This window comes from Mercenaria mercenaria, unplaced genomic scaffold (genome assembly GCF_021730395.1).
Source record: "Mercenaria mercenaria strain notata unplaced genomic scaffold, MADL_Memer_1 contig_1017, whole genome shotgun sequence".
Taxonomy (NCBI): Eukaryota; Metazoa; Mollusca; class Bivalvia; order Venerida; family Veneridae; genus Mercenaria; species Mercenaria mercenaria.
This window is the reverse complement of record NW_026458986.1, coordinates 29,185-54,402: the sequence shown is the minus strand read 5'-3', so window position 1 is coordinate 54,402 and position 25,218 is coordinate 29,185. Positions and strand designations below refer to the sequence as shown.

Below are 25,218 nucleotides of genomic sequence, written 5' to 3'. Positions count from 1 at the left end.
AGGTTTTACATTGGTGGATTGAATTTAGTTTAAAATAATTATATGCTTAAGAGGATATTATGATTTGGGAGTAAGCATTTTAGTGCAGTGTTAGAATCTTTACTACACTAAAGGTCAATGAGCATTTTCATACTGCACACTTTTTTTGTCTTTTAAAAAATGAATATGCTTCAAAATTTAATTAAAAAAAAAACTGTAGAAGATCTTTTGAATTGCTTGTTTTGAGAGTTATGAAATGTGCCATACTGCTTGTGCACCCTAAGCTCAGGCTTAAGCAGATCTATAAGTATTGTTTCCTTTTATGTTTACCATATTTCGTGACTCTTGTCTTAAACAATCCGTATGAAATTAGTTCAGCATATGATTTATTGAATGAAAGTTGTATTTAAAAAAGCTCCATATTTATAAAAAAGACTGAAAGATTAGATCAGTTCTCTTTATTTTACTTTTATTGCTTTAAATTTCTTTCAATACAGCTATTTGCTGTGCTTGTATCTTCATTCAGCTAGTTTATCCCATTCCAGCTTTCACTTTCCTATGCTGCTCAGGTAATTTCTATTACATCCACCTATAGATCTCTCACTACTATCCATGGTGTTCCTCCATGATGCTACTTTCAGGGTCTATATATCTTCATTCTAACTATCCACACCCACCTAGCCGTAGATAGCTGTCCATGGTGTACCCATGATGCTACTAGGGTATATCTTCTATCCCATTCCACCTAAGCCTAGCTTAGCTATCCCATGGTGTCCCCATGATGCTACTAGGGTATATATTTCTTCAGTTCTAAACTACCACATCCATCTATCCGCCCTAACTAGCTATCCCCATGCGTGTCCCCATGATGTCTAGGGTTAATATCTTCCTACTAACTGTCTCTTCCATTATTTCTCTAACTAGCTATCCCCATGGTGTCCACCATGTTGTACTAGGGTATATATTTCTTCCTTCTATTTATCACATCACCTGTCTTAGTTACTATCCCCTACTGCCATTAGGGCCTAAATTATATCTAGCTCTCACTGTACTTGCGGGTTGTATAGTCATCCATCAAAGTAGCCAAAGCTGCTACCAGAAAGATAGTTGCATTACAGCCAAGCCAAAGCCCATGTTTCTTCTCGGGAGCACTTTTACATTCTTTGCTTCTTAAAGCTATAGCCTATATATTCAATATCCTATAGGTCTTTTGGGCAGTTATTACATTCGCAAAAAACATCTCCTTTTACTAGGCTATACATTAAATCTAAAGTAGCGCTCCTGTGTGCTACAGGTTGTATATTTCTTCCATCAAGCTAGCTAAAGTTGGAAAATTGTTTTGGTTGTATATACAGCCTGCTAGCTTTTCATGTAGCTATTATTCTTCTTGACCTTAGTCTTTCAGTCTTTAATATTTAGCAACTTTTAATTACAAAAATATTTAAAAATAGAAAACTGGTTCATCATATGGAAAATATGGGAATTATGCAGAAGCAATTTCACTTTAAATGGCCAGAAATAAATTCAAAACATTCAGCATGTTTTGAGTTTTTGCTGTTGATAGAATCCTTTCTAAAGTAATTTAAACTTTCAAGATTTAGCTCTGCAATATATTGTTTTCAAAAATTAATATTTGAAAAAATCTTTTTGGTTTACTTTACATTCTAGTCCGGAACAAGGGAGTTTCTTTACATTGATTTTAACTACCAAATTTGTTAGTTTGTATCCCTGTAACAATCTAGACTAATTTGACAAGTAGCCCTTTTTGGACCTTTTCTCAAAGGTACTGTCCTTTACTGTCAAATTTAAAATAAAGACTGTCGTCAGCCTCAGTTTTTACTTTCCTTTGATCTCGACTACACTGTTTTATTAATCTAGGTCAAGGTTTCATAACTGTTTCACCAGGTCATGCCCTTGAATTAGTCAAAATTGCTAAAACTAATGATGTATGCCTGGATAATGGGTATTTGTTCTTTGATCTCAGAAACACTGCTACAGGAATATTTTGCAACTGCCAATAATCTCAGAGTAAAGGTCAATATCATAATTTAAGTTAATTAAGACCAGCATCTACAGAGTAATGCCCTTGAATTAGTCAAAATTTCCAATTGTACTGGTTGTCTTTATTTATTTAGTAAAGTTTTTGTTCTTTGATCTCAACTACTGAATATGTAGGTCATGTTTATATAATATGAAAGTGAAAAGCGTTTCCGAGTAATGACCTTGATTTAAGTCAAAAATGCAAATTTTAACATCTCTGGTAGTAGAGAATTGTAAAAAAATCAGAATAATTTGAGTGGTAAATTTGTTTGGTTACTTTCGTGTTCTAGCATTGTTTGACAAAGGAGTGAGTGTTGAGTTGCTATTTCTTAGTATTGGTATATACTCGAGGGCTGGTGTTATAAAGTAAATTTAAGGTAGAGAGTCAGTCTGTTGAAAGGAATATATTTGGTTTATGTGTGCATTTAGTTCAAACACGGATCTTTAGATAAGTACTGACAAGGGTTTCCAGGTTACAAGGTCAACAGAAAAAAATTAATAAGATTGCTAAGGCATGCCAATAGGCTGTATCAAAATTTGTGTGGGTAATACTTACAAAAGGTCTTTCTGACAGTTTGTATTATTAATGTGGGTTCTTGCACTGTAACTGAATTATTATACTTTTTAAACTTTGGCATTGTTTATCAAAAATGTTTTTTTTTATGAATAAAATTTACTGAAATTAATTGTTATCTGGAAAATCATTTGCAATGTCTGTATAAGGATAATTTTGTTAAATACAGAGGGTTCTAAAAGTGATATACTGTGTATAAATGTTTAAGTGGCCAGGTAATGTGTTGATGAATGCAAGGTTGATTTCAATTTTCTTGAATATTTAATCCTAGGGGCAAAATTTGATGAAATGGAAAAACAAAATCATAGGTAGTTGTAATTGGAGAATAGAAGATAATTAGTAAAAGTTCAGTAGTGAAATGCGTTGTTCAAAAACACAAGGTTCAGCCAAGGATTTAGCATAAAATTGTCAATATTTATATTGTTTACTATATTCCTTTATCTAAAAATGTATGAACTTGTCATCAGTCATAAATAGGTCACTAGGGTCAGATCGTAAAAAATCCTTGTTAGCACGAACCACAGGAGCCTTTACTATCTTATATACAGTTTGGTCTTTTGTGGGTAAAAAGTAGGGCATGAGGTTTGGAAAATCATAGAAAAAACAATGTTAACACTGTAAAGAGGTATTTTCTACCCCTATTCAATAAATTATGGTCCAATATAGGAAACTTGGCAATATATGTTAAAAGTAGGTCACAAGGTCAATTCTGGGTCTTACAAGGCAGGAGGCCAAATTTCTAGGTTAACGGAATAAAAAACATTTTGGAATGGTGTGAAATAAATTTAAGTTCATCTGTGTTTAAATTTCAACCAGGTATATTTAATACCACTTATAACCTATTTAGGTGAGAGGAATGTTCAAACGAACATTTGCGGTCAAAAGTTGGATCACAGAATAAATCTTGGTTACACTCTAGTTTTTAATATAGTAAAACTAGGCAAGCAATCTAGCACTATTGTGGACCATTGTCATTTTTGTAAATAAAATTTATTTAAATAGTGTAAAGTTTTTTTGAATAATTTTGGTGTTTCAGTTTAAAATATTTATATGCATCTTGATATTGCATTAAATTATGCGTTGCCTAGGATATGGATTTTTTCCATCTTTAGAGGTGAGTTAGGGTGATTACCATATGTCTGTCATCTGTATCTTACCTGTGTGTATGTCTGCATCATAAAGAATTTGACTGAGAATACTTTAGCTCAGTCTTTATGAAACTTGGTCAGATCTCGGACAAGTTTGTTAATGGGTCATCTTGGATAAAAAGTACCGTATTTTACCTAAGTCTTGGGACACCCTCAAATCTTGGGACACCCTTAAAATCTGGGAAAAAATAATTATTTTTTTGTCCCTAATTTTTGGCATGTAGTTCTCAGGCATATTTTTCGTTCCTAAGTGTTGGGACCTATGGTTGTTACTCGATTCAAGGATGTAAGTCAAATACCGTTATTATACATGGTACTCTCTAGAGGCCACACTTTATGAAACTATGTCAAAATGACTTTCTTTATAAGAAATGAGGATAAGATTTAAACTGGGTTGCCTGAGGTCAAATCTAGGTCAACTGGTCAAATCATAGCAAAGACACATTTACTACATGATCTTTTAAAACTTGTCAGAATAATTGTCTCGTTAAATATAGGTAAGGTCAAAACTTGGTTTTTCTAGGTTAAAATCTTTGTCATAAGGTCATATATAGAATAACATTTACACTCCAATTGTTACATTTTCTACCTTATCTCCATAGACTTGGTTGGAATGTTTCTCTGTTAAAAATCTAGGATAAATTTGTAATTGGGTCACTTTGGGAAAAAAAAACTAGGTCATATATTCAAATCATAGAAAAACTTTGTAAAAAACTGTAACGGTTACTTTTCCAATCTGATCTTCATAAAATTTTGTGGGTCTGTATGGAATCTAGGTCATGTTCAGAAGTGGCGTACCTGAGGTCAAAAACTATGTCACTAGGTCAATTCATTGAAAAACTTGATTAATGATCTACCTGTTTTACATAAGAGGTGGTCAAATTGTTTGTCTCTATGAAATCTAGGCCAAATAAGGCACAAGGTTACCTAGAGTAAAAACTAGATCAGGTGAGCAATACAGGGCCTTCAGGACCCTCTTTTTTGTTTTGTTTTGTTTTGTTTTCCTGCCAATCTTCCAGACGGTGGGGAAAGATGCTGCTTCAAAAGATTGGCAGAGTTGCTTTTTGTTTCAGCTGCCAAGGCCTGACAGATCCCTTAACATTGATCGAGATTTATCATCGTTTCCATCGAGGATAATTTCGGGTTTGTCTAATATCCGCAAGATGAAAAGGTGTGGGAGTGACTGGTCTACAATTTCTGCGCCGCAGTGTTAGATGAAGGTTGTTCCTTTGTGTTTTGAGAGATGGGAATCGGGATTGTGAAGGATTTTATTTTTTCAGGTCACAGCCTGCCAATGACAATGACTGTATTTTCCCGTCCATACATGCAGTCGGCAGTTTTTTCTTTCATTGTCAAGACCTGCCTGGGACCACCTCTATGTGGTAGCAGGATTTCTTTTTTTTTTCAGGTTCAAAATCTGCCTAAGACAGCTGAGCATACAGAGATGGCAGAATATTTTTTTCAGATTTCAAGGCCTGGCAGATCCCTTAACTGTTGATCAAGACTACTTGCGTAACCTTCGAGGACCCGTGGTCAATATGTCCCGCAAGATGGGAAAGGTTAATGGGGAAAACTGGTCTTCAGTTCTCGCCGGCGGTTGTTGATGATAGTTGTTCCTTTGTTGAGAGAGACGGAAATCAGGATTGCAAGGATTTCTTCTTTATTTCAGGACCATACCCTGCCCAGGTCTTAATGCATGTTTTACTTGGACGGAACATACTTTGGGGCAGGATTTTATTTCTTTCAGGTTCAAGGCCTGCCAGGAACAGGCAGGATTTTCTCTCTTTCAGATTTCCTTTGAATGTTTGCCTTCTGTTACCAGGACAGGCCATATTGTCAGATTTGTTTTTCATGTAGCTCACTTCTGCAGTATTAAATTCTTGCCTTATTAATTAATAAGTAACCTTTTTAACATAAAATAATTTCAAGTTCAGTTTTTCCTGTTTTGGCTTTTCTCTTATTACAAGCTTGGGAGTCAGAGACGGTGTATTCCCATGGAAATGTGAAATAGTGCCAGTCCTTTAGTAGGGACATTGAGGGAGCCAAACACAGTGCAAGTCCTTCTGTATGTTCCCTGCCTTCAATCTTCTAGACCTCTACTGCCGGTGTCTTCTGTTCGTAAGTATATTCTCTTTAAGGTTATGAATATTTGTTCTCGGAATTTTCACTAAAATATTAGATATCGTTGTCATAATAATAATTAAAAAAAAAAAAAAGTAGAATAAATCTGCAGGTTTCTAAATTTTCTTCAGCAAAACAGTTAAATGGATAGAAATTTCTTCAGCGAAACAGTTGAATGGATAGAAATTAAGCCTTATTTCTTATTTTCTCAGCTGGTAACTGTATGAAGATAAATATATTCAAGACAGATGCTAGTAATAAGAAACAATTTATCAACAAATGCTTTTCAGAAGAAAATATTTAAGCACATAAGCTGCACTTTAGATCCTAATTGATTATAAGTATAGAATTTGAGTACATGCTTTATAAATTATAAGATGTTTGAGGTTTCATGAAAATCTTAACATTGCTTACTTTTTAGCCCGACTTTTTGAAGAAAAAAGTAGAGCTATTGTACTCGCCCCGGCGTCGCCGTTGGTTAAAGTTTTTGATCAAGTCAAATATCTCTGTTACTATCAAAGCTATTGACTTGAAACTTAAAATAGTTATTTACTATCAAAGTCTACACCAGGAGAAACAATCCCCATAACTCTGGTTTGAATTTTGACAGAATTATGCCCCTTTTTAACTTAGAATTTTTGGTTAAAGTTTTTTGATAAAGTCCAATATCTTTGTTACTATCAAAGCTATTGACTTTTAAACTTAAAATACTTATTTACCATCAAAGTCTACTCCAGGAGAATCAATCCCCATAACTCTGATTTGAATTTTGACAGAGTTATGCCCCTTTTAACTTAGAATTTTTATGCCCCCGAAGGGAGGCATATAGTTTTTGAACCGTCTGTCGGTCTGTCAGTCTGTCCGCAATTTTCGTGTCCGGTCCATATCTTTGTCATCGATGGATGGATTTTCAAATAACTTGGCATGAATGTGTACCACAGTAAGACGACGTGTCGCGCGCAAGACCCAGGTCCGTAGCTCAAAGGTCAAGGTCACACTTAGACATTAAAGGATGGTGCATTGATGGGCGTGTCCGGTCCATATCTTTGTCATCGATGGATGGATTTTCAAATAACTTGGCATGAATGTGTACCACAGTAAGACGACTTGTCCCCGTGCAAGACCCAGGTCCGTAGCTCAAGGTCAAGGTCACACTTAGCGTTTAAAGGATAGTGCATTGATGGGGTGTCCGGTCCATATCTTTGTCCATCGGGTGGATGGATTTTCAAATAATTGGGATGAATGTGTACCACAGTAAGACGACGTGTCGCGTGCAAGACCCAGGTCCGTAGCTCAAAGGTCAAGGTCACACTTAGACGTTAAAGGATAGTGCATTGATGGGCGTGTCCGGCCCATATCTTTGTCATCGATGGATGGATTTTCAAATAACTTGGCATGAATGTGTACCACAGTAAGACGACTTGTTGTGCGCAAGACCCAGGTTCGTAGCTCAAAGGTCAAGGTCACACTTGATGTTTTAAAAAATATGCATTGATGGGCGTGTCCGGTTCATATCTTTGTCACGATGGATTTGGGTTTTAAATAACTTGGCATGAATGTGTACCACAATAAGACGACGTGTCACACGCAAGACCCAGGTCCGTAGCTCAAAGGTCAAGGTCATTTTTCATGATAGTGCATTGATGGGCATGTCCGGTCCATATCTTTGTCATTCATTCATGGATTTTAAAATAACTATGCATGAATGTGTGACAGAGTAAGACGACGTGTCGCATGCAAGACCCAGCTCCGTAGGTCAAAGGTCCTAAACTCGAACATCGGCTATAACTATTCATTCAAAGTGCCATTGGGGGCATGTGTCATCCTATGGAGACAGCTCTTGTTTGTTAAAATTTTTGATAAAGTCCAATATCTCTGTTACTATTGAAGCTTTTGACTTGAAACTCAAAATAGTTATTTACTATCAGTCTTCACCAGGAGACACAATTCCCATAACTCTGATTTGAAGTTTGACAAAATTATGCCCCGCTTCGAAGAAGGGGTATATTGTTTTGCAGATGTCGGTCGGTCGGTCGGAATGTAGACCAATCCGTTTCCGGATGATAACTCGAGAACGCTGGGGCCTAGGATCATGAAAGTTGATAGGGAGGTTGGTCATCACCAGCAGTATTGATTTTGAGGTCTGTATGTCAAAGGTCAAGGTCACAGTGACCTTAAATAGTAAAACGGTTTCCAGATGATAACACAAGAACACTTGGGCCTAGGATCATGAAAGTTGATAGGGAGGTCGGTAATGACCAGCAGATGACCCCTATTGATTTTAAGGTCAGTATGTTAAAGGTCAAGGTCACAGTGACCCTGAACATTAGAACGGTTTCTGGATGATCTCAAGAATGCTTAGGCCTAGGGTCACGAAAGTTGATAGGGAGGTTGGTCATGACCAGCAGATGACCCCTATTGATTTTAAGGTCAGTATCTCAAAGGTCAAGGCCACAGTGACCAGGAACAGTAAAATGGTTTCCAGGCAATAACTCAAGAACACTTGGGCCTAGTGTCAGGAAAATAGATAGTTAGGTTGGCCATGACCAGCAGATGACCCCTATTGATTTTGAGGTCATTAGGTCAAAGGTCAGGGTCACATTGGCCTGGAACAGTTAAACGGTTTCTGATCTTGTCCAAAACCATAGGGCCTAGGGCTTTGATATTTGGTATGTAGCAAAATCTAGTGGTCCTCTACCAAGATTGTTCAGATTATTTCCCTTGGGCCAAATATGGCCCCACCCTGGGGGTCACATGGTTTATATAGACTTATATAGGAAAAAACTTTGAAAAACCACTTGTCCAAAACCACAGGGCCTAGGCCTTTTTACTCTTGTCCGCACTCTAATTCAAACATTTCTCATCCGATCTTCACCAAACTTGAACAAAATGTGTTTGACCATGAGACCTCGGCCAAGTTTGATAACTAGCCAAATCGGTCCAGGCATTTTGGAGTTACGGCCCTTGAATTATCGAAAAATTGGCAGTTTAACTCTTGTCCGCTCTCTAAATCCAACATCTCTCATCCGATCTTCACTAAACTTGAACAAAACGTGCTTGGCCATAAGACCTTAGCCAAGTTGGATAACTAGCCAAATCCACCCAAGCACTTTTGTTTTATGGCCCTTGAATTACTGATTGGATCCACTCATCCAGACCATATAATTGGATCCACTCGTCTAAACCATCTGAAGAAACTAGACATTTTACATAGGGGTAGTTGTGGGAGACATGCGCTTTTCTCAAAAGCATCTCTAGTTTGTATATGACATCATCTAGTAGTCCTCTACTAAGATTATTCAAATTATTCCCCTAGGGTCAAATATGGCTCCGCCCTTGGGGTCACATGGTTTACATAGACTTATATAGGGAAAATATTCTTGTCCAAACCACAAAGACTATGGCTTTGATGTTTTGTAATGTAGCATCATTTAGTGGTTCTCTACCAAGTTTGTTCAAATTATCCCTCTAGGGTCAAATGTGGCCCCGCCCCAGGGGTCATATGGTTCATATAGACTTATATAGGGAAAAACTTAGAAACTTAAATTTGACCTTGATTTTGACCTAGTGACCTACTTTCACATTTCTCAACAGGGTTTTTTTTCGGCTGTTTTTATAGCCGTTATTCGGCTATATTCCCAATGCCAAAAAGTATGTATTTTTCCCAAAATGAGTGCAAAAATTCCCAATCTACATTCTGAAAAAAATTTCATCAAAATTGCACAAACATTGACCAAATTATGGACAGTTTTGTAATGGAAGTATGTTAAAAGAGGTTGTACAATGTGAAACAAGTGTATGAGAAAGTGCTTAAACACATCTTTACTATATCCTATGGGACTAAATATTTCCCAATTTGAAACATTTACGCGTCAAAATTCCCAATTTTGGGGGTATAGGCTGTGTTCCCAAATTAGCTAGAAAAAACCCTGCTCAAGCTACAGCCTACAAATTTGAACCACAAGCATAGTTTTGTGTACTGAAATGAACTTTGGCCTTGAAATTGATCTAGTGACCTGCTTTCACATTTCTCAAGCCAGTTTTCAAATTTGGACCACATACACATTGTTTTGTACCGAAATGAAATTTGACCTTGAGCTAGTCTTGAAAAATGGAACATTCAAAAATGGCTCAGTGAAGATCACTCTGTAATCTCTTGTTAGGTTAATAGGTTAAAGGTCAAGGTCAGATTAAACCAGAATGGTAGAACTTTTGTTTACAGTGAGCATATAATTTCTGTTCCTTGTGCAATTACTGAATGCATCAAGGGGGGCATTTCGTGTTCGACGAGCTCTTGTTAACTTAGAATTTCTGGTTAAAGTTTTTGATAAAGTCAAATATCTCTGTTACTATCAATGCTTTTGAGTTATGTCCCTTATTAACTTGGATTTCTTTTTACTGGCAGAGCTCTAATTCAGAGTCAAGCACTGAGAAAAGTTGAGCGCGCTGTCTTACGGACAGCTTTTGTTACTTCCCATTATTTACAACACTACCCTAGAGTATGACTCTAAAACAAATAATTAGGTCCATCAGGCTTTTAATTCTAGGTTAAAAACAAACGGCTGTCAAAATAGAAAATAATACATAATTGTGTAGTAAAAAAAGCATATCTTTCATACAGACAGAACCATAAAGGGAGGTAATAAAATCAGTGGATTTATTAATACATGTACTGTTATTTTTAATTGGATGTTCAAAGCTGTGATAAGTATATTAGCGGAAAAAAGAAACTGCATGTGTAAAACGTTCATGTATCGCTCAATTTTATAAATTAAAACTTGAAACTTGTAAGCTGTGTATCCCTCTCGGTCATTTTCTGATGCATTAACCATATCAACTGAGCTGGTGTTAAATAAAGGTCAGATAAAACCCTGTTGAATTTTTTTTTTGCGATTTCTTATATACCTCGTAAGTTACAGCATATTATACCCATGCATAGTTTCTTTTTTCCACTAGTGTATAAGAGAAACCCCATCATTGATAACAGAATTTAACTAACGTGTTTTATAACAAAAAATGCAGCAGCTACAGCATAGTCATTGTGGCCGCTCAAACAGAACTTGTTAAAATTTCACACACTAAAAGATGACAATAAGATTAAGTGCAGTGTACATGAACCATATCTCAACTTTGCTTACTTAATAAAGATATTCCCTGTAGAAATTATGCCTGAAACTTTTGAAAATAATTAAATTTCACATGACATTGTGTGTTTGAGAACCGAGTTAATCCTTGAATTACGATGCTGGACACTATTGATCCTGCCTTTGCAACCACCGCAGATCCTCGGGTCAGCCTGCACATCCATGAAGTCTGGTCATGACCAGCACTGTTCGTCATTGAGTCAGTAGCTTTTGGTCAGCACCCCTTTTAACAGTTAATGGTACTGTCCAGATTGAAAGATGAAAGTTTTATATAGAAATTTAGCAGGGTAAGGGTTAAGGAACTGCAGTGTGCATAAACCAGAACTCCTGCAAACACATTAGTCATGGTAGTTCTTGACATGCTTTCACTTTCTGCATACATTTCATTTAGTTTTGGCGCAGACAGTGTTTGGAGAGACTGGCAAAAATTACTGATGAATAAAGTTAAGCAACATCAGATCAGCTAGCTCAGACGCTTAACTACCAGTAGCTGCTGGAAATGTGGGACAGAGTTAGCATTGAATAACTTCCAGCTGGAACTTTCTGGAGTTCATTGAACCACATCTGTACAGTCAACACTACAATTCAGGTAACATGAATGTTTAAGTTACACATTGCAGAAATAGAATCTCTTTAAGGATTGAGTGCTGAAAAAAGACAAAAGTCGCAAATGGCTAGGCAGGTTGGCTGATTGACATTTTATGCCCCTCTTATTTGGTTTAAATCAACAAATGGAATTTACAAGTTTGTTTGTTCTGATGTCTGCCATCACTAAAGTCTTTTGTCCTGAGAATCATCATGTCCTTGGCCTAGGTGTCAGAACGCTAACAAGAACATACCTTATTGAAAACCTTGACATCCTCATTCTTCCAGTGAGTTATCTGTACATTAGTTTCGCCAGTGAGGATAGGATTTTCTTAATTACATATTCAATTTGAAAGCTACATTGCAGCTTTGCCAAGCTACATGACTGTAGTTATTTGCCAGGATTAGCTTCAGATGGGGAAGTTATATTACACATTGAAAATGTTATATATATACAGTAAACCTCACTTATAAGGAACACTCGGTTATAAGGGACAGTTTTCAATTCCCCGATCTAATTCTTTTTTTATTTAATGTAAAAATCCTCTGTTATAGGGAACTCGGTTATAAGGAACACTTTTTCCAGGCCCAGAGTACGAAATGCAATGAAAAACCCCTCGGTTATAGCGAACAGACATAAAGAATAAAAATTATTGAAAACAGGAAATAAACCTGAGAATCACTGATGACGTCAGAGCATTATCACGCGCTTTCATGCACATGAAGTCGCTTTCATGTACATGAATAAACACGACTTATTTCATTTCTGTGATCTTTAGTTTGTTTATTCACAGATAGGATAAAAAGAAAATATATAGTATCATCAAATAACCAAATACTAAACGATAGTAGACTATATTTACTCAAGATTATGTTCGACAGCTACATGTATTGGGTATTTCATGTTAACAATTATAGTGAACGAAAATCCTAAATAAATGTGCTGATTACACGTGATTAATAATGGCAAACAGTCCAGTTTACCAAATTTCCAATTGTAAAAATTATAGCAGGTGCTAAAATGGACAATAGCAAAAGTTTAGGTATAATTTATACTTTAATCCGTATGTATGACGCCGTTGTTTAGTCGTAATACACTGTATGTCATAAATACCCTAATTTTAATTTTTAATGGGTAGTCTAATTTAACATTTTTGTAATAAAAAATTGAACATTTATTTTATATTAGTATTGATGATTATTCATATAACATGCAGTCGAGCAAGGTAAGGGGAGTAACTGCAACATATCTTATAGTCATCATGTAGCACTCTCTAAAAAGGTAGAAATGACGACAAAAAATAAACATAAATTACGGTCATCATTACTAAGGAACATTTTGGCTTGGTTTAGGGTTAACGCCGCGTTTCAACACTCTTTCAGTCATATACATGCAGGCAATTTACCTTACGATCTTTCCAGGATAGGACCGGTACTAGAAAAGCAACTTCCTCACATAAAGATTCAAGGTCGGGTGGAGTGTGAACACATAGCCCTTATGAAACGTCAGTCAGATAGTGTTCGTTATACAAATTGTGTTCGTTATACAAACCTTGGTTACAAGGAACTAGTTCGCTATACGGATAAGGAACCTCGGTTATAAGGAATAATTTTAGAGGTCCCTAGCTGTTCCTTATAAGCGAGGTTTACTGTATAATATTATATATACAAAAAATATATGTGAGAAAATTAAGTGAAACAGTTAAAAAAAAACTATCAAACACAATGGATCCCAAGAGCTTGCATGAACTTAAAAATGGAATTGCACACCTTGAGGAAATAAAACAATATTAATTGTTTAAATCATTAAATTTGTGTACATATATTGAATTACAGATCTGTTGTAGGGTTCATGGAGGTCATAGTCAACATAATACAGATGCCCCTGTTCCAAGATTCATTCCTGCAAACCAAGACCAAACTGATGGATAAAATATCGGCTAATGCATGTAAGTTCTACAGAAATCTACTGTGTTTTTAGCTTGACTATTCAAAGAATAAGGAGGGCTGTTAGACTTGCCCTGGCCTTATGCATCCGTGTTAGTCAAGGCTTTGTTTTCCAATATTTTCTTCATTAATTAATATTCAATTAAAACATGCTGTACTGGTTAGTACTGGTAATGTTCAATAGTATGTTAGGCTATGTAACTCCACCTGCAGTATCATCAGAATTATGCACCTTTTTATGCCCCCGAAGGGAGGCATATTAGTTTTCAACTGTCCGTTCGTTCGTTCATTCTTCACAACGTTAACTTTTTGCATGAAGGCACTTTACTCGCAAACCACTGCACCCAGGACCTTCAGACTTAACCATGCTGATAGTACTTACTGAGTATACCACCCCTACTGACTTTGGGGTCACCAGGTCAAAGGTCAAGGTCACAGGGGCTAACGTTAACTTTTTGCATGAAGGCCTTTTACTTGCGAACCACTGCACCTAGGACCTTCGAACTTCACATGCTGATAGTACTTATTGAGTACACCACCCCTACTGACTTTGGGGTCACCAGGTCAAAGGTCAAGGTCACAGGGGCCAACGTTAACTTTTAGCATGAAGGCACTTTACTCGCGAACCACTTCACCCAGGACCTTCAAACTTTACATGTTGATAGTACTTTATGAGTACACCAACCCTGCCGACTTTGGGGTCACCAGGCCAAAGGTCAAGGTCACAGGGGCCAACGTTAACTTTTTTGCATGAAGGCACTTTACATGCGAACCACTTCACCCAGGACCTTCAAACTTCACATGCTGATAGTACTTATTGAGTACACCACCCCTACTGACTTTGGGGTCACCAGGTCAAAGGTCAAGGTGCTGCGGGGGCATTTGTCACCATTAGTGACGGCTCTTGTTAACTTAGAAATTAGATTTAAAGTTTTTATGATGAAGTCCAGTATCTTCATGAGGTAAGATATTCATTTGATACTTACTGTACTACTACTTGCTCATAGTGACATTGTATTTTAGTGTGACTAGATGCAGAACCCTCCCTGCTATTACTTGAAATATATTATACTGATTCAAGCTGGTGTCCAACATCATAATCCACATCAGTGGTGTTAATCACTCCAGTGATAGTTCAAGTTTCCTCAGTTATGCCTGTTTTTTTCAGCTTAATTCAACATCGAAGTGCATTGTCTCCTATGATAGCTCACGAACATGGTTTTTTTCATAGCTGGACTTGCTGTCGGAGATAAAATGCATTGTTTGTTTGCGTGAGAATTTCAAGTAAAAAAAATATTTTGATACTGTTCAAATCATTAATTTTCCTCATTTATTTACCTCTATTGAAAACCTGACTTGTTGTACAGGCGAGCACTTGGAATGTTTTCATCTGGTAGGAAAATGAAGGTCCCAATGATATCTTTAAAGGAATATTTTTATACGCCCGAAGGGACGTATTATGTTATACCGTCTGTCCGTTCGTCTGCTATTTTGTGTCCGCTTTGTACTCTTGAACCCCTTGAAGGATTTCAAAGAAACTTGACATAAATGTTCACCACCTCAAGACGACGTGTAGAGCCCATGTTTTGATTGTCTCGCTTCAGGGTCAAGGTCACACTTAGGAGGTCAAAGGTCATATCAGATTGTTTCCTGTCCACTCTATAACTCGACCTGCTTGAAGGATTTCAAGGAAACTTGGCACAAATGTTCACTACACCGAGACAACGTGCAGAGCGCATGTTTCGAATGACTCACTTCAAGGTCAAGGTCACACTTTGGGGTCAAAGGTCATATATGACTGCTTTGTGTATATTGCTCTGCATTGCTGCAAGTGCTCTTTTTTAGCTCACATGTCACAAAGTGACAGTGTGAGCTTTTGTGATCACGCAGCGTCCGTCGTCCGTGCGTCCGTCCGTGCGTAAACTTTTGCTTGTGACCTCTCTAGAGGTCACATTTTTCATGGGATCTTTATGAAAGTTGGTCAGAATGTTTATCTTGATGATATCTAGGTCAAGTTCGAAACTGGGTCACGTGCGGTCAAAAACTAGGTCAGTAGGTCGAAAAATAGAAAAACCTTGTGACCTCTCTAGAGGCCATATTTTTCAAAAGATCTTCATGAAAATTGGTCAAAATGTTTACCTTGATGATATCTAGGTCAAGTTCGAAACTGGGTCACGTGCCTTCAAAAACTAGGTCAGCAGGTCAAATAATAGAAAAACCTTGTGACCTCTCTAGAGGCCATATTTTTCATGGGATCTGTATGAAAGTTGGTCTGAATGTTTATCTTGATGATATCTAGGTCAAGTTCGAAACTGGGTCAGCTGCGGTCAAAAACTAGGTCATTAGGTCTAAAAATAGAAAAACCTTGTGACCTCTCTAGAGGTCATACTTTTGAATGGATCTTCAGGAAAATTGGTCAGAATGTTCACTTTAATGATATCTAGGTCAGTTTCGAAACTGGGTCATGTGCCGTCAGTAACTAGGTCAGTAGGTCAAATAATAAAAAAAAACCTTGTGACCTCTCTAGAGGCCATATTTTTCATGGGATCTGTATGAAGATTGGTCTGAATGTTCATCTTGATGATATCTAGGCCAAGTTCGAAACTGGGTCAACTGTGGTTAAAAACTAGGTCAGTAGGTCTAAAAATAGAAAAACCTTGTGACCTCTCTAGAGGCCATATTTTTCACAAGATCTTCATGAAAATTGGTCAGAATGTTCACCTTGATGATATCTAGGTCAAGTTTGAAACTGGGTCATGTACCTTCAAAAACTAGGTCAGTAGGTCAAATAATAGAAAAACCTTGTGACCTCTCTAGAGGCCATATTTTTCATGGGATCTGTATGAAAGTTGGTCTGAATGTTCATCTTGATGATATCTAGGTCAAGTTTGAAACTGGGTCAGCTACGGTCAAAAACTAGCTCATTAGGTCTAAAAATAGAAAAACCTTGTGACCTCTCTAGAGGCCATACTTTTGAATGGATCTTCATGAAAATTGGTCAGAACGTTCACCTTGATGATATCTGGGTCAAGTTCGAAACTGGGTCACGTGCCATCAATAACTAGGTCAGTAGGTCAAATAATGAAAAAACCTTGTGACCTCTCTAGAGGCCATATTTTTCATGGGATCTGTATGAAAGTTGGTCTGAATGTTCATCTTTATGATATCTAGGTCAGGTTCAAAACTGGGTCACATGAGTTCAAAAACTAGGTCACTATGTCAAATAATAGAAAAAAAACGACGTCATACTCAGTTCAAAACTGGGTCATGTTGGGACAGGTGAGCGATTCAGGACCATCATGGTCCTCTTGTTTGTTTTGGCAGATCCCATTTTTGTTCACTTACAGTAAATTTTTTTTTTTAGCTCACCTGTCACAAAGTGACAAGGTGAGCTTTTGTGATCGCGCGGCGTCCGTCGTGCGTCCGTGCGTGCGTCCATAAACTTTTGCTTGTGACCACTCTAGAGGTCACATTTTTCATGGGATCTTTATGAAAATTGGTCAGAATGTTCACCTTGATGATATCTAGGTCAAGTTCGAAACTGGGTCACGTGCCATCAAAAACTAGGTCAGTAGGTCTAAAAATAGAAAAACCTTGTGACCTCTCTAGAGGCTATATATTTCACAAGATCTTCATGAAAATTGGTCAGAATGTTCACCTTGATGATATCTAGGTCAAGTTCGAAACTGGGTCACGTGGGTCAAAAACTAGGTCAGTAGGTCTAAAAATAGAAAAACCTTGTGACCTCTCTAGAGGCCATATTTTTCATGAGATCTTCATGAATATTGGTCAGAATGTTCACCTTGATGATATCTAGGTCAAGTTCGAAACTGGGTCACGTGGGGTCAAAATCTAGGTCATTAGGTCTAAAAATAGAAAAACCTTGTGACCTCTCTAGAGGCCATATTTCTCAATGGATCTTCATGAAAATTGGTCAGAATGTTCAGCTTGATGATATCTAGGTCAAGTTCGAAACTGGGTCACGTGGGGGTAAAAACTAGGTCAGTAGATCTAAAAATAGAAAAACCTTGTGACCTCTCTAGAGGCCATATTTTTCATGAGATCTTCATGAATATTGGTCAGAATGTTCACCTTGATGATATCTAGGTCAAGTTCGAAACTGGGTCATGTGGGATCAAAAACTAGGTCAGTAGGTCTAAAAATAGAAAAACCTTGTGACCTCTCTAGAGGCCATATTTCTCAATGGATCTTTATGAAAATTGGTCAGAATGTTCACCTTGATGATATCTAGGTCAAGTTCGAAACTGGGTCATGTGCGGTCAAAAACTAGGTCAGTAGGTCTAAAAATAGAAAAACCTTGTGACCTCTCTAGAGGCCATATTTTTCAATGGATCTTCATGAAAATTGGTCAGAATGTTAACCTTGATGATATCTAGATCAAGTTCGAAACTGGGTCACGTGGGGTTAAAAACTAGGTCAGTAGATCTAAAAATAGAAAAACCTTGTGACCTCTCTAGAGGCCATATTTTTCATGAGATCTTCATGAATATTGGTCAGAAGGTTCATCTTGATGATATCTAGGTCAGGTTTGAAACTGGGTAACGTGGGGTCAAAAACTAGGTCAGTAGGTCTAAAAATAGAAAAACCTTGTGACCTCTCTAGAGGCCATATTTTTCATGAGATCTTCATGAATATTGGTCAGAATGTTCACCTTGATGATATCTAGGTCAAGTTCGAAACTGGGTCACGTGGGATCAAAAACTAGGTCAGTAGGTCTAAAAATAGAAAAACCTTGTGACCTCTCTAGAGGCCATATTTCTCAATGGATCTTTATGAAAATTGGTCAGAATGTTCACCTTGATGATATCTAGGTCAAGTTCGAAACTGGGTCATGTGCGGTCAAAAACTAGGTCAGTAGGTCTAAAAATAGAAAAACCTTGTGACCTCTCTAGAGGCCATATTTTTCAATGGATCTTCATGAAAATTGGTCAGAATGTTAACCTTGATGATATCTAGATCAAGTTCGAAACTGGGTCACGTGGGGTTAAAAACTAGGTCAGTAGATCTAAAAATAGAAAAACCTTGTGACCTCTCTAGAGGCCATATTTTTCATGAGATCTTCATGAATATTGGTCAGAAGGTTCATCTTGATGATATCTAGGTCAGGTTTGAAACTGGGTAACGTGGGGTCAAAAACTAGGTCAGTAGGTCTAAAAATAGAAAAACCTTGTGACCTCTCTAGAGGCCATATTTCTCATGTGGATCTTCATGAAAATTGGTGAGACTGTTCAGCTTGATGATATCTAGGTCAGGTTCGTAACTGGGTCATGTGCCGTCAAAAACTAGGTCAGTAGGCCGAAAAATAGAAAAACCTTGTGACCTCTCTAGAGGCCATATTTCTCTGTGGATCTTCATGAAAATTGGTGAGACTGTTCAGCTTGATGATATCTAGGTCAGGTTCGTAACTGGGTCATGTGCCGTCAAAAACTAGGTCAGTAGGCCGAAAAATAGAAAAACCTTGTGACCTCTCTAGAGGCCATATTTTTCACGAGATCTTCATGAAAATTGGTCAGAATGTTCACCTTGATGATATCTAGGTCAAGTTTAAAAGTGGGTCACGTGCCTTCAAAAACTAGGTCATTACGTCAAATAATAGAAAAACCTTGTGACCTCTCTAGAGGCCATATTTTTCAGTGGATCTTCATGAAAATTGGTCAGAATTTTTTATCTTGATGATATCTATGTCACATGTGCTGAAAAACTAGGTCACTTTGTCAAATAATAGAAATAACGACGTCATACTCAGTTCAACACTGGGTCATGTGGGGATAGGTGAGCGATTCAGGACCATCATGGTCCTCTTGTTGGAATTATTTCCCTTTAATGTTACTATAAATAGCTTATTTTAAAACTTTTTTATTATTGGCCGTAGAGAAAAACCGAGACCACTTTTCTGTGGTACACCATGAATGGTACCTCCAACTTGTAGGTATATTTTGACATACCTGTACCTTGTAAGGATTTTTTTTGGACCTAGAATTTTTTTTTTTGAATTTCTTCCCTTTGTTGTTCCTGTCATTTGGGCTTCAACAGTATACAGTATTGCAGTAAATGACTCGCAGGGCCTAAGGGGCCATTTTGGTTGACCAGCAGGTGATTCAGGGCCATTGTTGGTCATTTATGGCCCCTTAAAAAATGGCTCTTTGGCTGTTGGCCCACTGACCTGATATAGTGGACCGTCTGCCTTTTGACCTTGTCTGCACAATAGCAGCTTTAATTAAGATTTGATTTTTACCAAACGTGCACACAACTTGTATCACCATAAGATCTTGGTTCCTTTCTTGAACTGGCCAAATTCCATTATTGGTCCCAGAGTTATGGCCCTTGAAAGAGCCAGAATTAGCTATTTTGACCTTGTCTGCACAATAGCAGCTTCATTTATGATTTTATTAAAACCAAACTTGCATACAAATTGTGTCACCATAAGATCTTGATTCCTTTCTTGAACTGGCCAGATTCCATTATTGGTCCCAGAGTTATGGCCCTTGAAAGGGCCAGAATTAGCTATTTTGACCTTGTCTGCACAATAGCAGCTTCATTTATGATTTGAATTTAATCAAACCTGCACAAAACTTGTCACCATAAGATCTCGGTTCCTTTCTTAAACTGGCCAGATCCCATTATGGTTTCGAGAGTTATGGCCCCTGAAAGGGCCAAAAGTAGCTGTTTTGACCTTGTCTGCATAAAAGCAGCTTTATTATGCCCCCCTTCGAAGAGTATATTGTTTTGCAGATGTCGGTCGGTCGGCCGGAATGTAGACCAATCCGTTTCCGGATGATAACTAAAGAACACTTGGGCCTAGGGTCATGAAAGTTAATAGGGAGGTTGGTCATCACCAGCAGATGACCCCTATTGATTTTGTGATCAGTAGGTCAAAGGTCAAGGTCACAGTGACCCTGAATAGTAAAACAGTTTCCGGATGATAACTCAAGAACACTTGATCATGAAAGTTGATAGGGAGGTTGGTCATGACCAACAGATGACCCCTATTGATTATGAGGTCAGTATGTTAAAGGTCAAGGTCACTTTGACCCTGAACAGTTGAACGGTTTCCGGATGATAACTCAAGAATGCTTAGGCCTAGGGTCACAAAAGGTTGACCATGACCAGCAGGTGACCCCTATTGATTTTTGAGGTCATTAGGTCAGAGGTCAAGGTCACATTGGCCAGGAACAGTTGAACGGTTTCTGATCTTCTTCTCCATATATAGGAAAAAACTTTGAAAAACCTCTTGTCCAAAACCACAGGTTCCTAGGGCTTTGATATTTTGTATATGACATCATCTAGTGGTTCTCTACTAAGATTGTTCAAATTATTCCCCTAGGGTCAAATATGGCTCCCCCCTGGGGGTCCAAGGTTTACGTAGACTTATATAGGGAAAAACTTTGAAAATCTTCTTGTCCAAACCACAAAGACTATGGCTTTGATATTTTGTAATGTAGCATCATCTAGTGGTTCTCTACCAAGTTTGTTCAAATTATTCCTGTAGGGTCAAATATGGCCCTGCCCCAGGGGTCACATAGTTCATATAGACTTATATAGGGAAAAACTTAAAATCTTCATGTCCATAACCTACATCATTCAAATTTGGACCACATGTATAGTTTGGAATGGCAAGATGAACCTTGACATGAGTTGACCTTGATCTTGACCTAATGACCTACTTTCACATTTCTGTAGCTACAGCCTTCAAATTTGGACCACCTGCATAGGTTTATGTACTGAAAAAAACTTTGACCTTGGTAGTGACCTACTTTCACATTTCTCAAGCTACAGCCTTCAAATTTGAACCACATGCATATTTGTGTGTACTGAAATGAACTTTGATCTTGAGATTGACCTAGTGACCTACTTTCACATTTCTCAAGCTACAGGCTTCAATTTTGGACAGCATGCATATTTCTGTGTTCTGAATTGCAATTTGACATTGATTTTTACCTATTACCAACTTTCACATTTCTCAAGCAACAGCCTCCAGATTTGAAGCACATGCATAGTTCTGTCTACCGAAATGAACTTTGACCTTGAAATTGATCTAGTGACCTACTTTCACAGCTTCCAAATTTGGATCACATACACATTGTTTTGTACCGAAATGAAATTTGACCTTGATTTTGACCTTGAGCTAGTTTTGAAATTTGGAACATTCAAAAATGGCTCAGTGGATGGCACCAAGATCACTCTGTGATCTCTTGTTAGGTTGATAGGTTAAAGGTCAAGGTCAGATTAAACCAGACTGGTAGAACTTTTGTTTACAGTGAGCATATAATTTCTATTCCTTGTGCAATTACTGAATGCATCAAGGGGGGCATTTTGTGTTCGACGAGCTCTTGTTTATGATTTGATTTTAACCAAACGTGCACACAACTTGTATCACCACAAGATCTTGGTTCCTTTCTTGAACTGGCCAGTTTCCATCATGGGTTCCAGAGTTATGGCCCCTTAAATGTTCAAAATTTAAGGAATAGTCATGTTAGTACAAAAATCAAAAATGCAGCATTTGAGCCTAGGACCCTCTAACTTGGTATGGAAATTGGCCCTGACTAGTACGTGAGTCATAGGTCAAAAGGGATTGTTACAAGAAAATGTTTATCCTGATGATATCTAATGTGTATGCCTATGTGCTCTATGGCAAAACTTTATCATATCATTTTGAGCAATGGTACTCAGCTGAGTGATACAGGGCCATCATGGCCCTCTTGTTACAAAACTCTGCCCCCTTTTCAAATTTAACATTAATTAAATTAACAAGGCTGTTGAATAGTCGAGTGCTGCTGTCCTCTGACAGCTGTTGTTTTATACCTGCCTAAATTAATAATTTTAGATTGTATTTAGACATATGAAACAATTTTGTAACAGCTATTATACACTGACTAAATGACTTGCAAATCAATAGTCAAATCTATTGCCTGAGATGCAAAGGACAGAGCCATTCAAGAAGTGATTCATTACATGACACCAGGAATTAATTTTCAGTTTTGTTTTAGAATATTTGGACATATTAACCCAGTAAACAATTGTTGAATATGGATTATGGACTGGTCATACCAGGGCATGAACTATGAACTGGCAGTGTATGTTAAGTCATGCAATAATATTTATAAATACTTTTAAACAGAAAACAACAAACATGCTTATACTTTTATTTGAAAATTGAGTAACCATTTGGGCCCAGATGTTTGAAACTTTTAACAGGTGATTTAGCTAACGGTCGATTGACTTTTAGGGTTGTATTTTGGCATTTTAGAAGACTTAGTATATACTGAACGTATGAGGAAAGGATTATGAACACAAAAGCCTTTACGGTAAAATCAAAACATTATATATATATATATATATATTTCCCATATAATGTGGGCCACAGACTAATATTTTGAATCAAAATCTAACCAGCCCTGTTTGTTAATCATGTATCAATTTTCTTGCATTTTTTCAGTTGTGTCCCTTGCTTGAAGCTGCTTTCCATGGAATTTTTTCACGAAGTCATTGACTGTCGACATGGCATGAAGACTAAATGCACTGATCAAACCAAGTTTCTCGCCGTTTTCTGGCAGCCAATGGAAGGGCCGAGGATACCAGTGCGCGTCAAGTGTTGAATTTTCCACAAAATGGCACAGATTCCGAGCATTGTTTCTCTCTGGTCAGAAAAAAAGATCAGAGAAATAACTTATCAATGATATATTCCTGTTAGTAATAATTGATCGCAGACTGAATGCTACGTTGGGTCGACTGGGAAGCTGGAAAAATACAAAGATAAAGATAATTTATTAAACTTACTGAACATGACATTAGAGAATGTTCAGTTGTGAAAGTGAAAAAGGCATTAAAAATATTAAGATCAAGTGCAAATTTGATGGTTCATTATTGACCTTAACACTTACTGAATGTAACATTAAAGGATGTTCAAGTGTGACAGTGAAATAGACATTAAACATTAAAGATCAAGTTGTGGTTTAAGACAGAATACTGAAAAGATCAACACCAGCATGTTAACAATAATGTTACAATTTATTTTATGGTATTAAGAACCCTAGCATTAATACAAATTTTGATGTTGTACTTGACAACGTTCTCCATGTTTTATTTGCTCCATCACACTCGCACGAGATATTATAGTTGACAAGATCCTTGTTAGTTAGCTTTCAGTGTCTTCTAACAATTTTGGCATAAACACTGCTGTAACATCAGTTAGTTGATCAATGGTCAATGACAAAATAACACCAGTTGGCTCATTTTCGACTCTGTATGTACGCTCACAACCAAGGCACTCAAAACCAAGGCAGTCTTTGTATTAAAATTTTAAGTGTTGTTTTCTTTATTGTATTTGTCACTGACCTTAATCTTTGCTCAATCATGCACCTGGTTTTGAAACATTGCCCTCTGACATGTTAATGCCACCAATTCTGGTGCGAGTAAAAGCACTTTTCCTTTTTATACGCCCGTCAGAAAGTATGGTGTATTACGTGAACACCTGTGGTGGGCGGGCAGCGTCCACAGCATGTTCGCTCTTTCAGTCAGTTATCATCCGATCTTCACCAAACTTTCTGACAATGTTTGTGGACATAATATCTCGGCCAAATTAAGCATTAGGCCAAGTTTGAAGATGGGCGTATTTTGTGATAGTCTGGAACTTTGTGTTAGTGTGTTTATGTATATATGTGATAGTTTCTTGCAACTGTCCTTGAATAAGGACAAATTCATTCATTAGTTCATAGTGCATTTGATCCAATAATCAAAAAAAGAATCACCAATCCAAACATACCACCAATGGTCAGCACAGGCCGATTTCTGAACTTATAAAAAAAGAATGAAATAAACAATGGGGCAACACCTTGGAGTGGTCAGTGACAAAAATACCACTAGACAGAGTTATGTTTTTCCCATTATAGAATAGAACCAATGTGGTGCCTCACTGTGTTCCTAGATAGAGACATTTGCATTTATCTCGGTACATTGCGCAGTCAAGTTCGTTGTTTTTACATCGACATCGCATTGCAAATCAAATAATGCCCCTTTTTTGACTGGTATCTCAGTACCCACTAATGGAAATGGATTCAGATTGAAACTTCACACACTTGTTCACTGTCATGATCTGACATTCAGTGCACAGGTTCCATAACTCCACTTTGCATTTTTACAAAATTATGCCTTTTTGACTTGGCAGTTTTTGGTTAAGTTTTTGTATGTAAGCTGGTATCTCAGTACCCACTAATGGGAATGGATTGAAACTTAACACCATTGTCCACTTTCATGAACTGATATGCATTTTACAGGTTCCATAACCCTGTTTAGCAATTTTACAAAATTATTCCCCTTTTTAGCTCATCTGATTTTTTGGGGAAAAAATGAGTTATTGTCGTTACTTGATCGGTGTCGACCCTGTACAGCAAGAAACATAACTCCATCCTGCTTTTTGCAAGAATTATGGCCCCTTCTGGACTTAGAAAATATCAGATTTCTTGGTTAAGTTTTATGTTTAGGTCAGCTTTTCTCATAAACTATCAAAGCTATTTCTTTAAAACTTGCAACACTTGTTCACCATCATAAGCTGACCAGGTACAGCAAGAAACATAACTCTGTCCTGCTTTTTGCAAGAATTATGGCCCCTTTTGTACTTAGAAAATATTAGATTTCTTGGTTAAGTTTTATGTTTAGGTCA

The 25,218-nt window shown here is 37.3% G+C and overlaps 1 long non-coding RNA gene across 1 annotated transcript; it reads left to right on the top strand.

Annotated features, from left to right (window-relative positions):
- Nucleotides 1-5,473: 5,473 nt before the first annotated feature.
- On the top strand, nucleotides 5,474-23,867 carry LOC128551360 (uncharacterized). The gene is made up of 2 exons (XR_008368771.1): nucleotides 5,474-5,859; nucleotides 22,996-23,867. It is a non-coding gene; the product is annotated as an uncharacterized LOC128551360 (long non-coding RNA).
- The last annotated feature ends 1,351 nt before the right edge of the window (nucleotides 23,868-25,218 follow it).